The sequence below is a fragment of the Chondrus crispus genome, genomic scaffold (genome assembly GCF_000350225.1).
Source record: "Chondrus crispus Stackhouse genomic scaffold, scaffold_169, whole genome shotgun sequence".
In the NCBI taxonomy this organism is placed as follows: Eukaryota; Rhodophyta; class Florideophyceae; order Gigartinales; family Gigartinaceae; genus Chondrus; species Chondrus crispus.
Window position 1 is genome coordinate 135154 of NW_005179035.1, and position 22155 is coordinate 157308.

Below are 22155 nucleotides of genomic sequence, written 5' to 3' on the forward strand. Positions count from 1 at the left end.
CTCACCGATGAGCAGGCGCGTCACGCGGCGACCTTCGCCTCAACGGATGGTAGCGCGTACGTGTGCTGTCTATGCCGTACGTACGGACACGCCATGTACGCGTGCCCGTTCCTGTCTCCGGAACAACGGATGTTCACGGCGTACAGGAACTACCGCTACCAGATGAGACGCGCCCCGGAGCGCTTAATCTCCTCCGGCAGTCGGTCGGCGAGGGCCGTCCCCCGCGTCAAGGTTTCCCGAATCGTTCGGGTCACTACGTAGTCAGAATACACAGGATCACTGAAAATCAGTGGTCCCCACCATCGTATTTGTACATTATTTTTGACCCCAAATATTTATATTCTGATTCAACATAACATTCGTATCAATTTCCAACCTTGTTTTCGTGCTTTACTTTTGCGTACCACTGATTAACATTATAATTTCTGATGAGCTTCATAAACGTTGCTGCGCCACGTGGTCAGAACGCTGCTCTGGAATAGTATAAACGTTGCTGCGCAACGTCGTCAGAACGCTGCTGTGAACAGCCACCCCTACCGAGAAGAACAGACTAATATGTTGTGTTCTCCTGTACTAATTTCGAGTTAATGGAAATTGGTTAGAAGGGTAAAGCCTCTATACATTACGTTGAATTTAAAGTGCCAAATGTTGTGCTCAAGACAAGATCCGATCTCAGATGTGCTGCATGTGCCGCATAGTTATAGGGCAGTCTCTGGTGCGGTGGCAACGGCTCGAGCGTCGACGGCGGGCGCGGCAGGTGCCGCTGAGATGACGGCCGCCGCGGCGATGCGCCCGACCATGCCCGTGCGCGAGACGCGTGTGGCCGTGGGCGCCTCGTAGGCGGGGCCGTCGGCCGGGGCGACGGGCATGGGTGGCTGCGGCGTGATGTGCCGGCCGCGGCGGGAGTTAGAGGGGCGGTGGGATCGGCAGGGGCGGCGGCTGCGGCCGGGTCGTGCATGGTGTAGACGGGTCGGTGGCCGCGCTGGGAGGCGGCGGTGGACATCGGGAGGGTTTGGGGGTAAGGGGGGACAGAAAACAAAGGGGAGGTGGTATGGTTTTCGGTAGGCGTCTGGGTTTGGGGGGCGGGGGAAGGCAAAGGAAGGGGATCCGTAACGCGTAGAGGGGAGGGGTGGGTGCAACTGGATGGATGCAAAAGGGGTAAATCTACAGTGCCGTAGACGGCGCGCAGGATCCAGCGCGTGCGCGTGGGGAGGGACAGGGCCCGTTTTTGGCGCAGAAGAGCGCATGTGGCACGGCACGCGTGAAAACGCGTCTCCTTGGGAGATGCTCCCGCCCGTTCTATGACGCATCCCCACCTCCATCTCTCTTCACCCCATTCCAACTGCCCACACCAACCAACAAAGTCCTCCCCGCCTCCTTTAATGAAAACCCTCTCTATCTCCCTCATCTCTCTCTAGCTAGCCCAGGCGTCGCTTCATCGTCGCCGTCTGCTCTCGCGACATTACTATCCCAATATTCTTCCGCCCTTTCCACCGCACCACCCTTTCCAACACCTCTTCTTTCCAGTCCACTTCTCAAACTAGCTCCCTCAACTCTACGCACTCGATAATATCAAAGCCCAGCGCCGCCTCCTCCACATTCCGCGTCTGCGCCACTTTAATAGTCATAACTTCCGAAGCAGCTCCAGTCCCTCGTATATTACACGGAACGGACACGTCGTGTATGTGCTTATCCCTACAGTCTTCGATGTACCTTGGCTTTCGCCTTTTAAAAAGCGACTCTACACTCTTCTTGCGCCTGCGCTGCGCCGCGGAACTTACTAGCTACGAGGGGCTTCCAAGGGTGGGGGGGCTGGGCGAGGAATTGAACTCGCGACCAAAAGAAAAGGGCAGCAGGGGAGTGGTAACGAAGCACATCACCCCTGCGAAGCCCTTTTCTCCGTCGCCCCGCCTTTGCATGCGGCGACTACCGACCTTACTGGCGGTCGCCAGTAGTAAATTTCCAGCCCTTTTATACCCGACACCCGACACTTGAACGTGATACTCGACACTTAAACGTGTACACGTAGAGCTGCAAACGCATAATTCCCCACAGCTCCCCTTAGTGAAGATCCATGCCACCGACCCGTAGTCTTCAGATCCCGCCCCTCCTACTACAGCCCTACAGCCCTCTTCCGCAACGTGCCCCACTTTCCATTGCAGCCCTCTTCACCAACGTGCCCGGCTGCAAGCACCCGATGCTTCCTTAACGGGGGATCTTCCTCAATCGCATCGCTCTTTGCGCTGACAAAACGTCACTTGCGGACGGAAAAGTCGACCTAGTACTACCGCTCGGCAGACTCGTACGCGATGCCATAAAAGCGCTTGTTCTTAAATGTGAGGACATTGTAGACATTGTACAGGACTCCCTCGTGGTAGATGTTATCAACTTCGGGCGCTAGTTCAGGGGAAGACGGGGCCTCTGGTTCCATCGGAAGGATGGGGTTCCGGAGATCCTTCTCCTGGTAAATTTACCAGATGGAAAACGGTGGGGGTACAGAAAACGACGAAGACAAGCCAATAAGAATGCATGACGCGTGCAAATCATTTGTCATATTTTCAAAAATGATCTGCATGCATGACCGAAAAGTTTTGACGGCGTGAAGGGCAGCCGGTGTGTCCGCCGCGGTGGCACGTGCGCAAATGAACATGGATTTTTCTGAATCATTGTCAGCCAAAGTCCCCCCTAGCAGCCGAAAGGCGCTCTGGTCAGACACTTCCATGCGCCTCATTTTTCTTCCCTTCACCATGAAGTACTGTAGATCAGAGACACTTGTGAAACCGATGCATTTACCAAGACACCCGAGAGAATCAAACAATATCGTTATTGTTTCTATGTCGGAGCGGGGAGACTGTGTTTCCTCGTAGGTTGGGTAAAATGTTGCCGTGGGAGTCCGCATTCTGACCACGCGGCATATTTGTTCCATTTCAGCAAGAGTGCAGTCCGTATCTGCCCGTAAAGCTCTTGTGAAGCACATACCAATATGTCTTCCTTCCTGTGCGACGACATCCGTGACTGCAGTTCGAATTCTTGGAAGTTGAATAGCTCTCTGGCATGCATTTGCCATTCTTTGCCTTAGGAATCCAAAAGCCCGGTCAGAAATGACATCACTTTCGGTCTTATACCGCAGTAATCTGGAATAAATGCCGCTTTGAGCACTCAGAAGCCTTTGAATGTCATCCACTCTCAGTTCCAGAGATGCTACACGAGATGCAGTTCTGGTATGATCACATAGACTAGTAAAGCAGTTCCGCTTCGTGCAGGAGGCCTCGAGGGCGCTGTAATCATCGTCCGAACTCGAGATTCCATCATCACACTCGGAGAAATCTCGTTTGTAATACCGCCATTGTTGCATGCACAGTAGCGTTCCGTCATCTTGCTTATGCTGCAATTTGTTTTTCATGAAGCGTGCGCTCACACCAGATTCACCCATGCCGTAGCCTGCATCATACTGCACGAGGGCAACGAACTCGCCTCTTCGCTTCCCAACTCCACTCACTTTCCCCCTCCACCAAACGTCCTTTTTGTTTTTCTGACCTTTCCTCCTTCCACTCTCCACAGTAACGTCAAGAATCCAGAGAACTTCAATGGAGTCCCCTTCCCTTAGCTCGCGCATTCCAGTTATTGATTATGACCGTGCAGAAACCCCCAAATCGCCCCGTCAGATTCTCCGCTGATAAGCAAGTGTAGAAGAAGCAACCAGTATCCGTGTAGATTTCCAAATGGAAGAAACAAAAGCAGATCTGTGTGTATTCCCTGATAGGTACCGAAGAGAAGGAAACTTGGATCGATGGAGAGGGATATGTGGTGGTGGCAGTGGCGAAATCAGAGATCTGGGAATCTTGGCTATCGACAGAAGCAGAAACACGGAAAGTAAAATGGGAGAAATATTCAGGTCAAAAAAATCAAAAATCCGAGCGTCCAAGCGCAACGGGCTGATAGAAAAAGGCCGTGGTCGGGATACAGGTAGAACGCATGGACTACCACTACGTGAGGTTTGGAGCTGATACCGTTTCAACAACATGCGCAACCGGAAATTTGTGACATGCGGGCATGTGTAATACGTGTCACTACATCTACTCGGAGTGCACTGTACACGACGCCGGGGGTGAGGGCAAACGTCGATCTCCCACCCACCGTATGGCAAGTGCTCACTCGCACCGTCGTAGCACCACTTCCGTCCTCATCGCTTCCTTGTCTCAAGCATCATCGAATCCTTGCATGATGGACTTACTGGAAAGTCGGGCGAGTATTTCTCAGCTCTATCACACTATTCACTCGTTTTGCCTCCAATTTTCCATTCCGCCTCCCACTTTCATCTCTATCGCAATCGAAACCCGGTCTTTGCAGTCCTTGTAGCGACCTCCTCTCTCCCAAAGACTGCTCGCCATGAGCGCTGCTTTTATGCTGGCCATACCCCCTGTCCCCTCTCTTTAGCCGCCCCCACCATAGAAGGGCACCGCCACTTGGTCAAGCGTCCTCGTCCTAACTAATCCTAGAGCCGCATATGCCGGATTCAAGTCCTGACATTTTGGATTGCGTTCTCACTTTTTTTGTACTCATTGCGAACCAAACTACGAGTTGCCCTGAGTCATGACACCGCAGCCACAATCAACGTCTTCGGCCTTTGTCATTCATGGACGTCGCATTCTGACAAACACGCGCTCCGTCGACCATTACACTTCAGTCGTAGTAACAAAACGATACAGTGACACAAAGGCCCCGGCAAGGGTTGTCACCATCGGCAATGAGTGCGATATAGCTCAATTGTACGTTGAAAGCGAGGACTTCTGGGAAGATTTAGAAGATCAAGTCGGCATGGATAATACAAAACATGCCTTCCTTCAACCCGGCTCTTTGCCGCAGCTCCAAGATTCAGTTCTCGTTATAGGCTACGGGAATCAAATCAGCCGTGTCGAAAAGCAAAACTATGTGCATTGCTCAAGTCGAGCGCCAGAGAGCCTAGCTTGTCTGAAGTAGTCATCGTTCTATTCGCTTTCGATTTTTTCAGGTTTCCCTTTGTGCTTGGTGGTGGCCATGTCTCTATTTCCTTTGGGGACCATTTTGGATGTTTGCCAATAACATGTTCCCGTCTTTTAATCGAGGAAACAGTGGCGCAGAGAGAAGCGGGAGGGGGAGAGGGTTGCGAGGATGTCGGCGAGGAGGATGCCGTCGGTCTGGAAGTGCATGAGCTTGTCGACTGCAGTCGACGCGATGAGGGAGGGGAAGGCGGATGTGAGCGTGATAATGAGAAGTGGGACTCTGTGTGGATGCGGGCGGCATCGCGACGGTTGTGGGGGAGGGCGGCAGCCTCGCTGACTGTGAGGGTTGAAAGGGGGTCATCGGAATGGGAAAGGGGCGAGGTGGTGATTTAGAGGGTCTCGGGGCGCGGTTTGAGGCATTCGCCGAGTGGTTGGAGGGTCTGCATGAACTGCCCGGAGGGCAGCTTCGGTGAGGGTGGTGGCGGGGGTCAGGTTGTGCAGAGAGGAGGGGCGGGATGAACGCGTACGCAAGACGGGTGTGGGCAGGAGATGGGTCCCGCTGGGAGCAAGGTATCTGCGGTAGGCAGGGCCCCTTCGTAATGTTTCTGGCGAGGCTGGGTGAGGCACAGTTTACAAAGATCGTTGAACTGGGTTAGAAATGGTGGGGTATTGGGACTGGATGAGTTGTTTACAAGCCCCAGAACGATTTATGGTAATGTGGTCATTCAGTAAAATTAGTCACACTCACCGCTACTAAAGTCGCCGAGAACTCCGCAGTATCAAATGAATGAAACAGCACCACGACCTCACTGAAAAGGTACGACACTAAAAACTGAAGCAATAAAGTAATCAATCTGAATCATGAGCACTAAGTGCCCTGGATGTCCATTCAGACTGCCTGGCTACGTTTAAGAATTAATAATGCACATTGTTTGGATGACAACTTTGCCATTTCGCATCATTATTGGGTCTTAATGGTACAATGGACAGCTTCAGTTCACTCAAATGTTCTCTGGTGCCATACAATCTATGACACAGTGCGCTCCAAGCGTCAACGCAGTGCATCATGAAATCGATGACCAGACATTTCATAAGATAAGCTGGCTACGTGACATTTCGCATCACATCACAGAACATTCAATTGAACGCCTGATGCCAGAAATTTGCGTTTTTAAAAATATATATCTTACTCTGCTGCAATGACAAAAAGAGTGAGAAAATACCACTCTTATTGAGAATCCCCAAAATTTTAGGATTGATTTTGGAATCATTCCGACCACTATGATAATCGCCAGCATTACTGAATCATTGTTCCAAAGTCAGCATCATAGGCGATGCATACTATTATATTAGTAACAAAATTGACTATATGACTTACCAGTGGTAGGGGCACACGCTTCGCCCCACGCGGAGGCGGGTATCGTCGTAACGAACTCGATCGTCGTGATCGACCGGATTTCCGCCCATCGGACACAAGGTATCCCCGTCAAGAAGGGAGAGGGGACCGAGACCGTTCTCGGGTACCCCAACAGGTACAAAACGCGATCATGTACCTGCAAGATTGGGTAGAGGATCCGTATCCTCTACCCACGGAGGGGCGCGAAGGAGACCCGACTCGCCTCGTCCCTCATATCATGCGACGACCGGACGTCCCAGGTCAAAGTCAAGAAGTACGCGAATACTTCGCTGATGACGCGCGGCCGCAGTGGGGGGGGTCGTCCCGACCCACGCGGCCGAGGACCCGAAGGAGACCTGGCCACCGATGGCCAGGAAGGTAGCTCAGATAGCACCGGTAGTTCGAATAAAAGGGTAGGGACGGTTACGTACACGCGGTCGCGTGAGCCGACTTATCCCTACGAACTAGACCGGACCCCGCGTGCTCGCCAAGGACACGGGGGGTATTGTCTGATAATACATCCACCGCTTCCGGAAGGGAGCACGGGAACTCCTGCGACGCCAATGCAGGAGGACGCGAGCGTCGAGGCCTCCGTCAGCCCGACGCTGGAGGAGAGCACCACCGGGACACCGTCAGCCCCGGTAATAGTGAGCGAACGCGATGGAATTAATGCAGACCGGAAGGAGCACGTCGATCTCCTAGCTTCCGTGAGCCAAGGCCCGCCGACGAACGGTCCTCCTCGTATGGACCGGAGCACACGAGGGGGCGTCACCGAGCCGCTGACGCCCCAAGAAACGCGTAGAAGGAAGCGCAAGAGGGGTCAACACCGAAAGCGAAAGCCCCGAACAGCAGTTGGCTCTTAAAAGGACTATTCCGGAATAAAAAGATTTCTGAGGGGGGCATTTGTCCCAAAAATAAGGCTGAATTATTTAAACACCGAGCAGTTGATTGATAACCTAAAATTGTTTAAATGCTTAGCTTACTGTAGTCTTCGCCGCATGCAGTCTAGTTACGGCGTGATGACCCAACCTTTAAAGTTTTCTGCGCGATGGTCAGACCTTTTACGGGAGAGGTTTGGGGCCGTAGAATGAGTGGATTGCTAGAGTGTGGAGAGGAGGAGGCGTTCGAAACAACCGGAAATATTCTAGTCGAGAAACGCGACGAAACTTGGGATGACTCATTAAGCTCCCATGATCTCATTGCGATAAGGGACGCGCTTGAATTGGCCGGTCTGTTGTTGAAACGAATTGAGGACAGCACACCTACCACCTTCTTGTCGCAGAAAGAGATTGCATATAGCTGGCATTTCAGAGATGCCAGCTATATGCAATCTCGCAGTCAGTCGAGAACATGATGCTCGGCAAGCGCTCGAGGAGGTGCTACACGGCAGTCCGATGGAGGTCTTGATGGGGCAAAAACTCCTTTACGTTCGACCGCGAGGGGTGCACAAAGGAGCAGCAGTGGCTGAAGTGTTGAGACGCTTCGATGTCGAGGGTGAGGCGCCGGACTCGGTTTGCTCTATTGGTGACGACCGAACCGATGAAGACATGTTTAAATAAATATATTGCAATACTGACGGGAAGAATATTAGTGTTCACACATGTACAGTTGAACAGAAGAGCACTTCAGCCAATTATTACGTACAGCATGTTGATGAAGTGCGTGACTAGTTGGAAAGGCTCACACAAGTAGATGTAAACTCGCCTTGATGGGGCATAAAATATTTGTATAGGAAGAAGACATCGCATCTTCTCAGAACCTGTCGCTTAATGTTTTAGTCTCGGCCTTGCCTCCCTCCTCTCACTCCGTCGTTTGCTCGTGCACACATTGTTCGGATCGTCTAGCCTGTTTGGCAGCCAACCGTTAACAGTTCGACCCCTTTCCACATCTACCAGAATGCGATGGCCTCCTGACCTCATCCGGTTCGCTTCTCACTATGCAATCTTCATATCGCGTACTCGTTCAAACTTAACAAATTCGTAGTCTCTCAAAACTCCCTCTCGATCTAATGGCATAACAGTTGCCACAGGGCCATATGCCTCGAATGCATCCTGCAATGACTTCTCCACCATGGTAAAGAGCAGATTGGCAGCAAAGAGCGTGCAATACGCACTTTTTGTCTTTGCAGAATCGTCGCTTTTCGGGTCCCACTGGTCTCCTCTCGTTTTTTAACGATTTCCAAGGCCTTCTTCAACGCGGCGTTCCGAACACGCCGCCTTCTTTGAGCAGGTGTTTCAAAAGGTGTCTTCGGCTTGCTCTCACTTTCATCAGCCATTTTCGTATCGAGGGGTTCGGGGGAGAGGAGAGAGGAAGAAGGTCGAGGCAGCGACGGCGTCTCGCAGGACAACTCTGCAGTCTGCAGCTTACATTGCGGCGGGGACCACTGCAGGACTTGAAAATGGATAAGATGTGAGCGAGTGCAGTAATGATGCGGATAGGAAGCGTAAAATATCACCACCCGAATCCGCCCCTAGGGGTGAAGGCGGGAGAAGAAAGAGAAGAACGACTGGGGGAAGTGCAAGAGAGGATGGCGAGCGATCCGTTTTTGGGCGAGCGCAGGCTGTTCACTTGCCACACGCTCACGCGGCGTGGCACGTATGCCCGAGTCACAATACTGATCCATGGATATAAATATTCTTATTACATAAAAAATTACATCCCGCAGCGCCTGCCCCGCGCCCTGGTGTGCCGCGCGCTGGTATGCCGCGCGCTGGACACGTACCGCCTGCAGAGCGAGGTGTATGTCATGGAGCGCGCGACGAGGCGCCCCCATCTGCACGCGGCACGAGCGCGTCCAGGAGACCCCACTCGTAATTGCCCTTCATCCCATTTCGTCGTTTGAGCCCACCGTGGCGGTCTCCATTCGTTATTCGTTCCGTCCTTCTCATCTTCGTCTTCCTTCTCACATTCTCGGTTGTCGAAAGCCAGAAGCAGCCCTTCAAGCCTCACCAACAAACTGCACCTGACAACAGCACCCCACCCCCAGGACTAGCTGGGGGCAATGGACCGGGTGGTCCCGGCGCTGGCCCCCTCCCTTCCCATCCGCCCAGTACGTTGCTCCGCAAATTCGCCATCGCAGTCATCTCTATTGCTACTGGCTCTGCCATCATCACTATCCTTGCTTGTGCCTGGTGCTGTGTGCTGCCCCCAGGGCGCTCCAACATGAACAAGAGTCCAGCCGGACATACTAAGACTATCCCCCTTCCTCCTGCTGTCTCGCCACCCCACCCGGACGACGCGCTCACTGGCGATCACACTCAACCTCTCGATAAGGAACATATTTATCAATACTCGCCGGATTTCGCCATGTCGAACAGCACAACTGTGTTTTGTGTTCTTGTTCAGCTGCTCCCCGCTCCGACCCCTCCGTCATGCTGCGCACTTACACCCGCACCACCGTCCCGCGGGCGCCGTCACCCATCCTCGCCCCGCATTGAACAAAAGGATCCCGCTTCTCCCCGTTCCACCCGCCCACACATTTGCCGCATCTTACCACCACCTCTTTACCATCTCACTTCCCGCCCCTTGCACCTCTGGCCCCCAACCATCGCCTCTTAACCCCCCTGCAGGGGGGTGAAGAGGCCCCCGGCGGCTCCCACCGCCGCATCCAGTCGCGCAACTTCTCCGAGGTCGACTTCATGAACTCCGGCCTGGGCCGCTCGCTCATATCCGAGCCGCGGTCCTCGGCCTGCAGGACGAGCTCGACTCGCTGCAGCTCGACGACGTCCTCGGCGAGGAGTGCCTGCTCGCCAAGCCGGTACTGCGCACATTTCTTTCGCAACTTTGTTCACACCAAGACGCCACCCTCATGCCCTCCGTTTTCGGTTCTCGCTCCACCTGGTCTACCTGTATACTTTTCTGTATTTGTACAACACTCTTGTACATCGTGCTTTCTTCTACGAAAGAGGTGTCATACCACTTTCTCATTTATTAGCATGCTAGTTCCTTAAGCCCATCTCCTCGCCTTGCCTTTTGCCACCTTCTCCACTGGGTTGTACAATAAAGTTGAATCGTTTAGTCGACACATCCAGACATCTTAGTACACATTGGCTTCCCAGCTTCGTTATGCTCAACTCCGCGTTCGGTGCTCGGTGTTCACCAAACTTCCTTCCGTGCCTCTGAATTTCGCTTTGATCAAACCTTGCCGCTGCAATGTATAGCGCTAATAGACCCATCATCATAAACCGCTACTGTCTTCATCCCCTTCATTTCAAACGTCGTTCCCCAAACCGAATCTCGGTGTCCCTTTTAGATATACAAAGTTTCCCCCATCCGCCGATCCCAAATATTGACAGTCCTATCACTCCCCCGCTCACAAGAAAGTCCGAATCATCTGACCCGGCCGCACTCAGAACCAACCCTTCATGCCCCCGACATGTCTTTGCAGCATGCCCAGAGCCTAAGTCATTGGTGTTCAGCAACTGGTCATCCGAAGCCGTGAGCAAGAGTCGCGAGTTATTCTTCAAACATGATATCGATCGCACTGCACCCCTGTGTTTGGCCATATCCCCGTACAACATTCTCATGGGCAATGTCCTCGGTTCCAATTTTGGTGAAGCGCTCTATCACAACTTGCACCGCTAAGATAGTCGATTGAGATTGTTTGGATCAGGTTGAGAGGCTATCGATTCGCGAAAAGCATGTCAGTTATATAGTGAAGTAGATTAAAGCCTCGGCCCCGTCCCTTCGTTTCAGACAGCTTCTGGAGGGTCTCAAGTCTGAAGCCGCGCGCTGATCCCTTCGCTGTTCCAGCTTTAAGAAATTACCGACGGTCAGAATCGCGACCAACACTTTCTCAAAGCGTTTCGACTGTAGGACTATCTCTTGAACAATCTCGTTGAGATCGGCGGCACGCCCAAGCAATTCCGCATCTTCCACGCTATACTTCTCTTCATATCACTCCAGAGCTTGATCGGAAAAGTCGTCTATGGAGACACCCTCAGGTGGATCCAGGTATTCGAAGAATAGGTCGACACCGAAGTCATCAATTGTCTCAAACTTAGTCGCGAGGGGTGGGGCCATTCGACATCCTGAAATCGCACGCAGTGATACGGAGGTTGGAGGAAGCCTGTGTGACCTGTAGTTGTAAAAGGTGGTTTGGTGTCGTCGGAAATAGGGACCCAGTGCTCGAATACAAGAACGATATCGCCTGAAATGACCTCGTTGGTGGCCAATGAAGCATAATCTGTACCAATCATGGCATCGTTTCCCAGACCATTGTCCTCTTGCAGAATAGTGGTGCACTCTTTGGTCTGGTTACGACCTGCTTGAAATATGCGTACAATGGGATTCCAGGGCTGGTCATCAATCTTGACAGTTCCCTGGACGAGAATCTTTGCTATTTGTATGGGGCGGTTGCTGGGGAGTACGGGGCGGATTTGCAGCATTTTGAAGAATCGTAAATATTGTTACAAGGTGGGAACGCTTGTGATATCTTGCTCCATTTGACGCTCTGAGCACATCCCTGACTTCTTGACGAGATTCATGAAATGATCAAGGGCGTCGACACCATTCTTGTAGATACTGAAGTAGATCAGATAGGCGGGGGCGACAAGGGCAACGGCAGTGAGAGGCCAATAGCGGTCGGAGACCCCGTTGCGAGCGATGATGATAACAATGTTCTGGGAGCCCATCTCCAACCCCTGCGCGAGCCATTGGTAGGCTGCACAGACAATCTCAAAGACGGAGGACAAGGAAGGGGCGAGATAGTACGGACCGAGATGGCTGGTGGTGGTAATAACGACGCCGGGGAGGATATCGGTCATCCATGGCTCCTGACCTTGGGCACCGACGTCGAGGACGAGAGTGCGTCGGGTTTCGCCATACTTCTTGTACGCCTGCTGCAGAGCGACTTTCCAATCTGAGACAAAGGTGTCCTCCTCGTAGAGAGCGATTAAGACGCCATCGGAAAGCTCTACGATTTTGCGCGGCCTCGGCTTCTTATAAAAGGTGACTACTGTGCTGGGTACGAATTTCCCATTCCCTACGTCCAAAAACCTTTCCTTGTATATTCGTTTATTTTTGGGGCGCGTGCAGTGCAGTGTCATGAGCGAACACACAGCCGCTCACAGCATAACACGCATCAATGTCGGGTAAGTACCCGGAGGGTGTTCAACATTCTCGAAATGAGTCTAGTGTTTCCCTAGTAAGGCGCTGGACAACATCCGGAATCTTACCGGTCGTGTTCAAGTCTGGAAAGTAAACGAGAACTGCCGCAGATGGTATATCACTCTGTGATTGATCGTTTTGTTTCATCGGGGCGTAACGCCCAGTGTAGCATAAGCTTCCTCACTTCTGTCCCTGTACAAGTTCGAACCACCGCACAGTTAAAACGACATTGTTGCTATTTGCATTCTCAACATGTTCAATTCTTCCCAACCAAAATGGTGTCACTTCGGTCACGTTTGATCCCCAGTTCACAGTCACCATGCTGCCCCTATCATATGAGCACGTGTCCTCCAGTGCCAATTCGCTTTCCGAATCATCATGTGATGCCTCAACTTCGCCGCAATCATCGCAAAAAGAAGCAAAATGCTGGAAGTCCCAGTCTGGCGTGGCGGACTCCTTGCTTTCCATTGAGTCTATTTCAGAAAGAAGTGATAAACATTTTCTCTGCATCCAATTCTATTCTCTGTCACATTTATGCGCTTGCGATACGCGCTGATGTCAACTTTGGAGGGCTTATTTGTTTGTATGACTGGTGCTTTTCTCATATCTGGAACAAAATGGAGGAAAGAACCAATGAATCCTTCGGTTCTATCAAGTTTTTGAAGCGCTTCCCTCTTTTCCACCATTTTGTACCCGACCAGGCAGGTGACATGAGCACCACCTCCTTCGAGCTCATGAGAATCATCCCGCTCGAAGACAAACTCTCTGAATGCGAGCATGTTGTTGTTTCTCGACGCAACTGCACTTTGTTTATCACAAGCACCTGAAAAATTGTTCATCCCAGAGACGCGGCTAGCATGTATGTTGTTTTGTACTGACGCGGAGTTTCCCCCTTGACTTTCAACAATGTGCCTGTGAAGTTCCGAAACACAGGCTGTATTCCTATCCCGCATGAAGACAGAAATTCGGCTGAATCGGCGGTCAATGTCCTCATGTGTGTGCCTAACCGGTAAAAAGTTAACAACAATGCGGTTGAAGAGCCCTTTATGCACCATGTAATCACAAAATGCAAAAAGAAGCGATTCTTGTTGTCTTTTGATGTATTATCCAGCTGAACATTCAGCTCTTTCGGAAAACGACTCATACCTTGAGCTCTTTTTGCATCTCGCAACAGAAAAAGTGAGCGACATAGCGCATCAATTGCCTGATTCGCACCTGAGGGGATGTTGTCGGCTGACGTGAAAAAACAAACGAAATGCTGTCCAGAAAGTGCCCCGTGATAGCAAACACCAGTGACCTTCTGCTTTAGAGGCTTCCCCGTATCTCTTTTTGTCGTCGTGTAGAAGCGCGGTAGTCCAAACTTCGCCTGGTCGGCCCCGTCAATAATTATAGAAAGAATTTCCTGGGGCCTTTCAATTGCGTTTGACTGAATGGGTCTATATTGTGCTCGCTCAGAGCGGATTTGCTGCAGATGTGCGCGGAATCGTTTCTTAAGTTTTTCTCTAGATTTTTCATATCCTGTTTTCCTAGCAATTGACAGCAGACCCTCCTTAAAGCTTGTGCACGTGTCACAAACGGAAAAGCCGTGTCTTCGTCTACACTTGATATGTGAGGCATACCGTTTCCAAGTTTCGTAAAAGTGAGAAGAAGAGCACGCTCGACCGCCATACATCCCTTTATTTTCTCGAAACAGCGTGTAAACCAGGTATTTATTTCCATGTGGGAGGTGCCGCTCGATGCTGTGCGGCATTTCATCTCCAAGATCGTCTGCCAGGGCTCGCAGGAATGAAATCACCGAGGATTTTTTAGTTCAGCTCCGATCCGATCCCCCATTCTCCCGGGGAGGCAGGAAGCGTTCCCTGAAGGTAGTTGCATGACATTGGAATTCATGGTCCTTGACACGTCCAGAGTGTCAATCACCATTCTCCAACAAACCTGCCAGCCGTCACAGTAGAAGTATCGCCGTGAGCGCTGTGGATCCAGAACGATTAGATTGACGAGGCGTGCCTTTCTTTCATCACGAGAAATTGACAGGAAATTCTCTCGCATTGACCTACACTTCTCTGTACCGACTTCGAAGACGCAAAGACGCTTGAAACAGCGTTTTGGCATCCAATTGTTGATATTCATGATGGATTGGCGTCGTGTCTTCTGTAATCGCGACTTCAATGATTTACGGTTGAGCGCGATTGGAACTTTTGATAGGGGAGGAGGATCGTCTAAGGTCGTCATGATATCGCTGTATGTGAAGGTCTCTCGGGTTCAACGCTTCAGGTAGTAATGACGAACCTGCAAGTATGGACTGTGTGCAAACACGCACTGCGGTGTGGGATCAAGAATGTGCAGCCGAACGACTACATATCCCGTACTGGTATTCGGCTGGAAGCCAAAAGTCAGCAGCCCGGATCACTGTGGTCTGTTTTCAAAATAGTAGACGTCAGGAAACTATATCAGATTCCTCTGCTGTGCTTTTAATTTTTTTCTGAAGGTTACACTTCGAAGTGTTTATCAAAGTCCTTTTCTGCGCCTGTTAAATGCCTTGACAGTGACAGATATTTGCCTTTACCAAGCAAGTATTGCGATTCCTACGCAAAACATTTCGTCAAAAGACGCGGAATCATGGTAGAGAAACAGGAATTTGTTCAAGTGGGTGACTGATATCTGTATCATCTGCCTTACCCCTAACCTTTCCGAAACTCTCACATTCGATCGACCTGTTCAAATGTTGGAACTCAATGTTCAAATCTTCGGAATGAGCGGTGATTCTCTCATTCGCCTACGATGGTTTTTGTGCCTACACAAAACAACATTCTAAACAATTGCCCCATACCCGAAGCCTTTGCTGAAGTCACAAGACTCGCGGCATTGCCTTTTACAATAGCCAAATCCTGCAACTAAAGCGAGGCAGAAAGTCTTGCAGTCATGAAGGTTTCAGGAAGTGAGGTTACGAGTGATACTGTGACTGAATACGTCGATCCGCGTAAAATTGTCAATCTCTGCTATTCCAGGCCAATTCTTCCTCGAGATGAAGATATTGTCAGAGAAGGGTTTCTGCAAAATGGATACATCAGCACTTATCTCATATCATGTCGAGTGGCTACTGTTCCTGAAATACAGCTACTCTTTGAGAGAGAGCCACATTGCTACACTCCTGAAAAGGCATCAGAAGTGGCACGAGCAGTGATAAGAGAAGAGACAGATGGACGCGCTGGAGAGTATCGCTTTTGTTATGATGGACACATCCGCAAAAGAGTAGCGGTACAGCTAATGGAGGACAGAGTTTTGATAAAAGATTTCAAGTTGAAAAGTGAATTAGTAATGTCGATGCCAGCTCAAGATGAGATTGCGTATGGACTTTCCAGAAATGCTCTTCACTCTGTCTGTGTGCCGCTCTCTTTCCTCTCAACACTCCCACGCTGCCACGAATACGACGTTGAGCTGAATTCCTGGTTGAGCCAAAGGCGACAAAAACGTTTATCAGCGACCGAAGTTGCTCGTCGCCTGGTGTCAAGTACTGCAAGAGGGGTTCAGGATGACACGGTTATGAGCAAACAGACTGAAACCAAGCGCCAAATCTTGGGGGTTGCTCGCAAGTTTCCCATTCCTACGGTTGACTACTTACGGGATTTCATGTACAATGATGATGGAGTCTGTAGTATAACCCCCCCTGGGGGCTTTTTAGTTAGATTGGATCAACAACAGGATCCCCTACTGTAGAGCTCGACGCTCTACAGTACAACCGCGCGTGTCCACGTGTACACCATGGGGACAAGGGACACACGCATACACGTGCACACATGTACCACGCGCGAACGAAGCGCGCATGCACCTCGGGTGATACGTGTACTGTCAGCCTCGACATAGCTGACAGTATTACAGTGCAGGTCGACCTGCACTACAGTAGCCCACTACAGTACCTCGGTACTGTAGTGTTATGATAGATTGTTTTGTATATTAAATATGGAGCGGACCGGCGGCGGTGGAGGGGGACAAGCACGGACTTGTCACCCACCGACCGTCAAGGTCCGACTCCCCGCTTATTCTAGAACGGGTTCCCACTAGCCCGTATCAAGTTAGGAACCGAGCGGGCAGGGGACGCGCAAGCATGCGAGCGAGCATAGATCCGCCTCCGCCCGTCAGCGCTGGTACGTCACCCAGCGCTGCGCCGGGGCGTCGAGGCGTAGATCGGCCCGCGCGTGCGCGCGTCCCCGACCGTACCCGCTCTACCACTGCTACCCCGGGCTCGCCCGGTTCCGTTAGCTGGGGTTGCTTCCCGTCTTCCCGCCGATCGGGTCTCCGCAAGAACTGAGTGTAGACCCCCCTCCGTCGGGGGTGTTTATACTACAGAGGCTTGCAAGCTGCGTTCACATTGGCAAATTTGCGAGCAATTCCCAAAAGAGTGACGCCAGAGGAGTTTTTGATGTTGATGAAACGATTTATCAAGTACTATCAAGATTGCTTGCCTTCTCCGAAGGCGCTTCTCCCCAAAGATGTTTCAACACAGTTGGTGCAATTACGCCGAGCAATTAAAGAACTTGAAAAATTCAAAACCCTTTTGTGACTACGACGAAATCCCTGATGAGATGACCACAATTGCAGAAAGAATGACGTGTACGCAACTGCTGGACATCCAAATGCAGGAACATGCGTTCAGCAAGGACATCATACCACCACTTGAAACTGCTTGCAGAAACCTGGTGCCGAATGGGACGAACCATTTAGAAATCGCCCGAAAAAATTGCAACAAACTTCTCAAGAGAACAGTGAGCACCTGGGTTTACATAAACAACCTACGAATGATTCAGACACTGAACCATCATCTCCAGATATTTCAGACAATGGAAGCTCGAAAGACAGTTAAGAAGAGGGCTCTACGGCCAAAGAATCCCCCTCATCGCACACTCAATACGCAGACGGGCACTGTGAAGAGAACAATGAGAGACCAGTAGAATCAATTGCAGGGGCAGCGTCACTAATTGAGGCATCTCAACTGATTGAGGCATCTCAATTATTACCGGTTGGGTGGAAGATTGTGCAGGCTACACCTGAAGACTTCATGACACAACAAGATGAGTGGAAAATGGTGTAAGGGAAAGCCGATATGGTCATGACTGTTCTACAAGATGATGAATCTAATGAGGACTGCCTGAAACAGGTTGTACGTCACTGCGGTATGGCGATGAAACAGAGCGGCGTGTGCTATATCGTGTGCAATTTTATTCACTTCTCGAAGCTTTTTTCAGTTGTATGTGCGGTGGGCATGGAAATGATGAAGCATCCCATGCTTTACATACAAGATCCGTCAACAATCAAGAGAAAGACATTATCACAGCACCCTCAAGAGTCAGGCTTCATTGCAGTAGTATTCTGGAGATCACCAGATCTCAGGCAATAGCATCATTACTCATATGCAAAAGGTTACAGAAGCTCAACCCTTCCGTCGTGGGTGAACTGTGTTACAAACGTACAACAATCCCAAAATCCCCTCTGCTGTGAACAAGGCAAAATCCTTAAAGTTAGAGACATTGAAAAGGATCTCAGTGTATATATTCTCGAGCAGTGGTGCAAACCTGCAGGTATCTGTTATAATCCTAGAGCAGGCTCCATGTCCATGGGTTTGGCATGTTTGGACTTAGGTATCCAATACGTCGCGTTAGAACATGACTCGGAAATTTTCAGAGCGGCAAAAAGGAGGTTAGTCGCATCTGTTCAAGACCAAGCCTTCAAGCGAAGGAAACTGGAGCGATGTACTCGGAGAGGAATAAAGGAAACCGACAATGAAAAGGAGAAAGAAGGAATGTTCTGTGGGATTGGGGAGAAGCATTGTCGCTTTCCGGGATTGGAAACTTCGTTTTCGTGCACAGCATGCAGCGTAGGAATGCATGACGTATGTGACTGGGCCAAAATCGTGAGAAACATAAGCGTCGAGTAACGAGAAATGGTTGCGGTTTGCTCGGAGAAGTGCTTTGCATTGGAAAAATGAGTCCATTTCTTCGAAATGGCCGTCTCTTTGGTCCTACATCTACCCTACATTACATCAGCAAGCTGCAGTTCACAGCGGCGGTGTCATGTTTGTTAATTCGAACAAACGCCGCGTGAGAGGGCTTGTTGCTGTTCTTCGTAGCCTCCAAGATTTTCTGGAAGCCGTGGACACTTTACGCGAGATGTCATGGACAAGCTCTCTCCTAAGTCCAAAAGATGGAATCCTTCATATCTTCTTGCAACCCATTCTTCGATCGGACATAATCTTGATAAAAAGATACCGCGCGCGGATCGCAAGCCCTTATAAAATGACAAGGGCAACGGCGCCTTCTTCGTCTTTTCTAAAACTACCTGAGGCAGACACCGGACAATGTTGCCTTCAGTCATTCTCCTCGGAACTGAACAAGAACACAAACCACAGTTTCGCAGTTCGACATGGCGAAATCGCGCGGAACGAGACTACGAGAGTAGCGCTAAACTCCCTAGCAGAAAAATGAATAATTTGGGAGTGCAGCTACAGTGCAATGTGATATTTTTAGCGTATTTGAGTCAGAGTGCTCTACCCTCATCCCAAGAGCACACTCCCCCGTGTTCACACATCATCGGCTCCCTGGATACCATTGCCCCCGCCGTGCCCCCGCTCGACCACGGGCCCGATTCCGCTGCCCTCGGCCTCCCGCTCGCCCTGTTCGGACACGGCGATCGCGTCATTCTCCAGCCGTACGCCCCACTGCCGCTCGTGGCAGAGCTCATTCCGAATCAATCTAGGAGGGCCTGCCGTATAGGCACCTCGCATAACGTGGGATTGCAACTCTCGTCAACCGCCGCCTCGGCCGCGAAGAAGGCCGCCGCCGCGAAGACGGAGTCTCCGCTCGTGCAGACTGCCCACGCATTTTTGCAAAAGTCTAGCTCCACGCCGACGCGGCCTTGGGGGAAGCTCACGCCCAAGTATCAGACGCCGAATCGCGGCTCGAAGAGCTCTTCTGTCCCAGTGTCGTCGACGCCATCGCCGGGGAATGGAGACACTTGTCGTTTGTCTACGCCCGGGAAACCGTCCCCGGTTCCAAGCGCCCAGACGGCCTCCGCGGAACGGCGGAGTGCCTATTGTGGACGCACTGGTCAATTTGACGACGGGCAAGGTGTCGGTGTCAGGGAGTATCGAGCCGCTGTGTCGCATTACGTGCTTCGAGCGGCGATTCATGCGCGACTTGACTTTTTCGGCGGGCACGTCGTCCGCGCCTGTCTCGTCGTCGGGGGCGTATGTCGAGCTGGATGACTACATTCGTCGACGGTTGCGTGAGTACCTGAATTTGCTTTTTGCGATCGGTGGCGTCGGTTGAGGGGGTGCTCGGGGGACCGTTAGGCGGCGAAACTTGGAGCTTTGAAATGGTCGACGAGATGAATGTCTCACAGTTTGAGCCGTACAATAGGCAGTTTGTCAAGACGTGGATGAAGACGAGTAATGCGGCGCAATGGCCTCGGCGTTGCTCGTTGCAGGGGATGACGTTCCAGCCCCCGACAAAGCCAGAGCTGGATGAGTCGCCTGCGGATGAATCCATACTACAGGTCGACCGGGTTGCAGCGAGTCTGTCCGGATTGCGTCCGAACGTGGCCCATCTCGGGTGACTGTCGAGTTTAGTCTCTTTTCGGGCCGCGGCGGGACTGTCGGGTTTCTTCAAAAGAATCGAACAAGAAGTTGTCAAGATGGATACTGCGGTCGGGGTGGCGAGCAACCCCTCAACACCTAGAGCTTCAGCGTCACCGGCACCGACAGGGAATCTGGACAGGGAAGAGGACGGTCTAAAGACCGAATCAGCTCCGGGATGAGAGGCTTTAACTGGTTTCATCGAGCTCAGGAGTTTTTACATATCGATTAACTAATAACGTTTGGTATATATCTATTCACCAAGTCAATTCCTTGACAGTGAAAGTCGACTATTGTTAGAGGAAGGCCGCCGGGGAGACGATTGGGTGTTTGACGACAGAAAGCATAATAACGAAGGGCTCACTTGATAGGTTTGCCGGCTTTATTGTACAATTGTACAACGAAGCAAGTCACGTGCGAAGTTCAGGTTTGGTTGCGTGTCTCACAGACGCAAGGACTGAAGCCTATCCTCAACGGTGAGTGCGATCCATTCCGAGGACGAAGGTGCCCATTGCAAGTTGCTAATGGAGGCAACGGCGCATTGCGACAGGGCGGGATCATCGACGCGCTTTGAGAGGCTGGAGATGTTCCAGATGAGTGCCAGGCAGCCGTCCCCCCCCGGACGCGAGGCTGACGGCCGAGCGCGGAGCCCAGGTGATGGCGTTGACGCAGTTCTTCGAGGTTTCCGAGTGGTGGTCGATGACGGTGACGGGCAAGGATGGCTGGCGGATGTCCAGGATGATGAACTCGGGCGAGTCCATGGCGACGGTGGGGAGGCAGTTGGGGTTGCGTCTGTGAAAGCGCGGGCGCAGCAGGGACGTCATGTCGGGCGACTCGTCGATGATGCATAATCTTCGAGCCAAGGCTCCGGGGGCCCTCGTGATGGCGTGGGCAAGGGCGACATTGTCGTTGTGTCGTCGGCCGGGGAACGGACGACGACCGGGGCGCTGCGTAGCAGCCTGCGGCGCTCGTGCGCGACCAAACGGTCCATGGGGTTGGTGGACTTGCGCAGATGGCGCGGCGTCAGCCTGGAGGCGACGAGGCACTTCGAGATGGACGCCTGCACAGAGGCCGGGAGCGCGACGGCTTCGAGCGGCACGGGCGAGCCGAGGACACGCCGTTGCGACTGCAGGCTGGAAAGGGAGGCCAATTTTGGACGGAGCGGGGGTGGGCGCGGTGTAGACGGTCGGGTCGCCAGCGGCCGTAGCGCTTGCGCAGCTGTATAGATACGGCAGCGGCCGCCGACGCGCCGGCGGCCGATGGCAAGCGCGCGGGCGACGCTAAACGGACGGGCGTCGGTGAGGTGGGCGGGCTACCCGGGCGGGAGCTGCAGCAGGCGTGGTCGAAGCGATGCGGGTGGGCGCAGTGACAAGCCCCCAGGGAGTCTCCGGAAATTAATTTTTGTGTCAAAGTCATATTTTTCTTTTTGTACACTCGCTCTGCAGGCGGTCTGTGTCCAGCGCGCGGCACACCAGCGCGCGGCGCAGCGCAGCGGGATTTGATTTTTTATGTAATAAGGATATTTATTTCCATGGATCAGTATTATGACTCGGGCATACGTGCCACGCCGCGTGAGCGTGTGGCAAGTGAACAGCCTGCGCTCTGACCAAAAACGTATCGCTCGCCATCCTCTCTTGCACCTTCCCCAGTCGTTCTTCTCTTCCTTCTCCCGCCTTCACCCCTAGGGGCGGATTCGGGTGGTGATATTTACGCTTCCTATCCGCATCATTACTGCACACGCCCACATCTTATCCATTTTCAAGTCCTGCAGTGGTCCCCGCCGCAATGGAAGCTGCAGACTGCAGAGTTGTCCTGCGAGACGCCGTCGCTGCCTCGACCTTCTTCCTCTCTCCTCTCCCCCGAACCCCTCGATACGAAAATGGCTGATGAAAGTGAGAGCAAGACGGAGACACCCTTTGAAACACCTGCTCAAAGAAGGCGGCGTGTTCGGAACGCCGCGTTGAAGAAGGCCTCGGAAATCGTTAAAAACGAGAGGAGACCAGTGGGACCCGAAAAGCGACGATTCTGCAAAGACAAAAAGT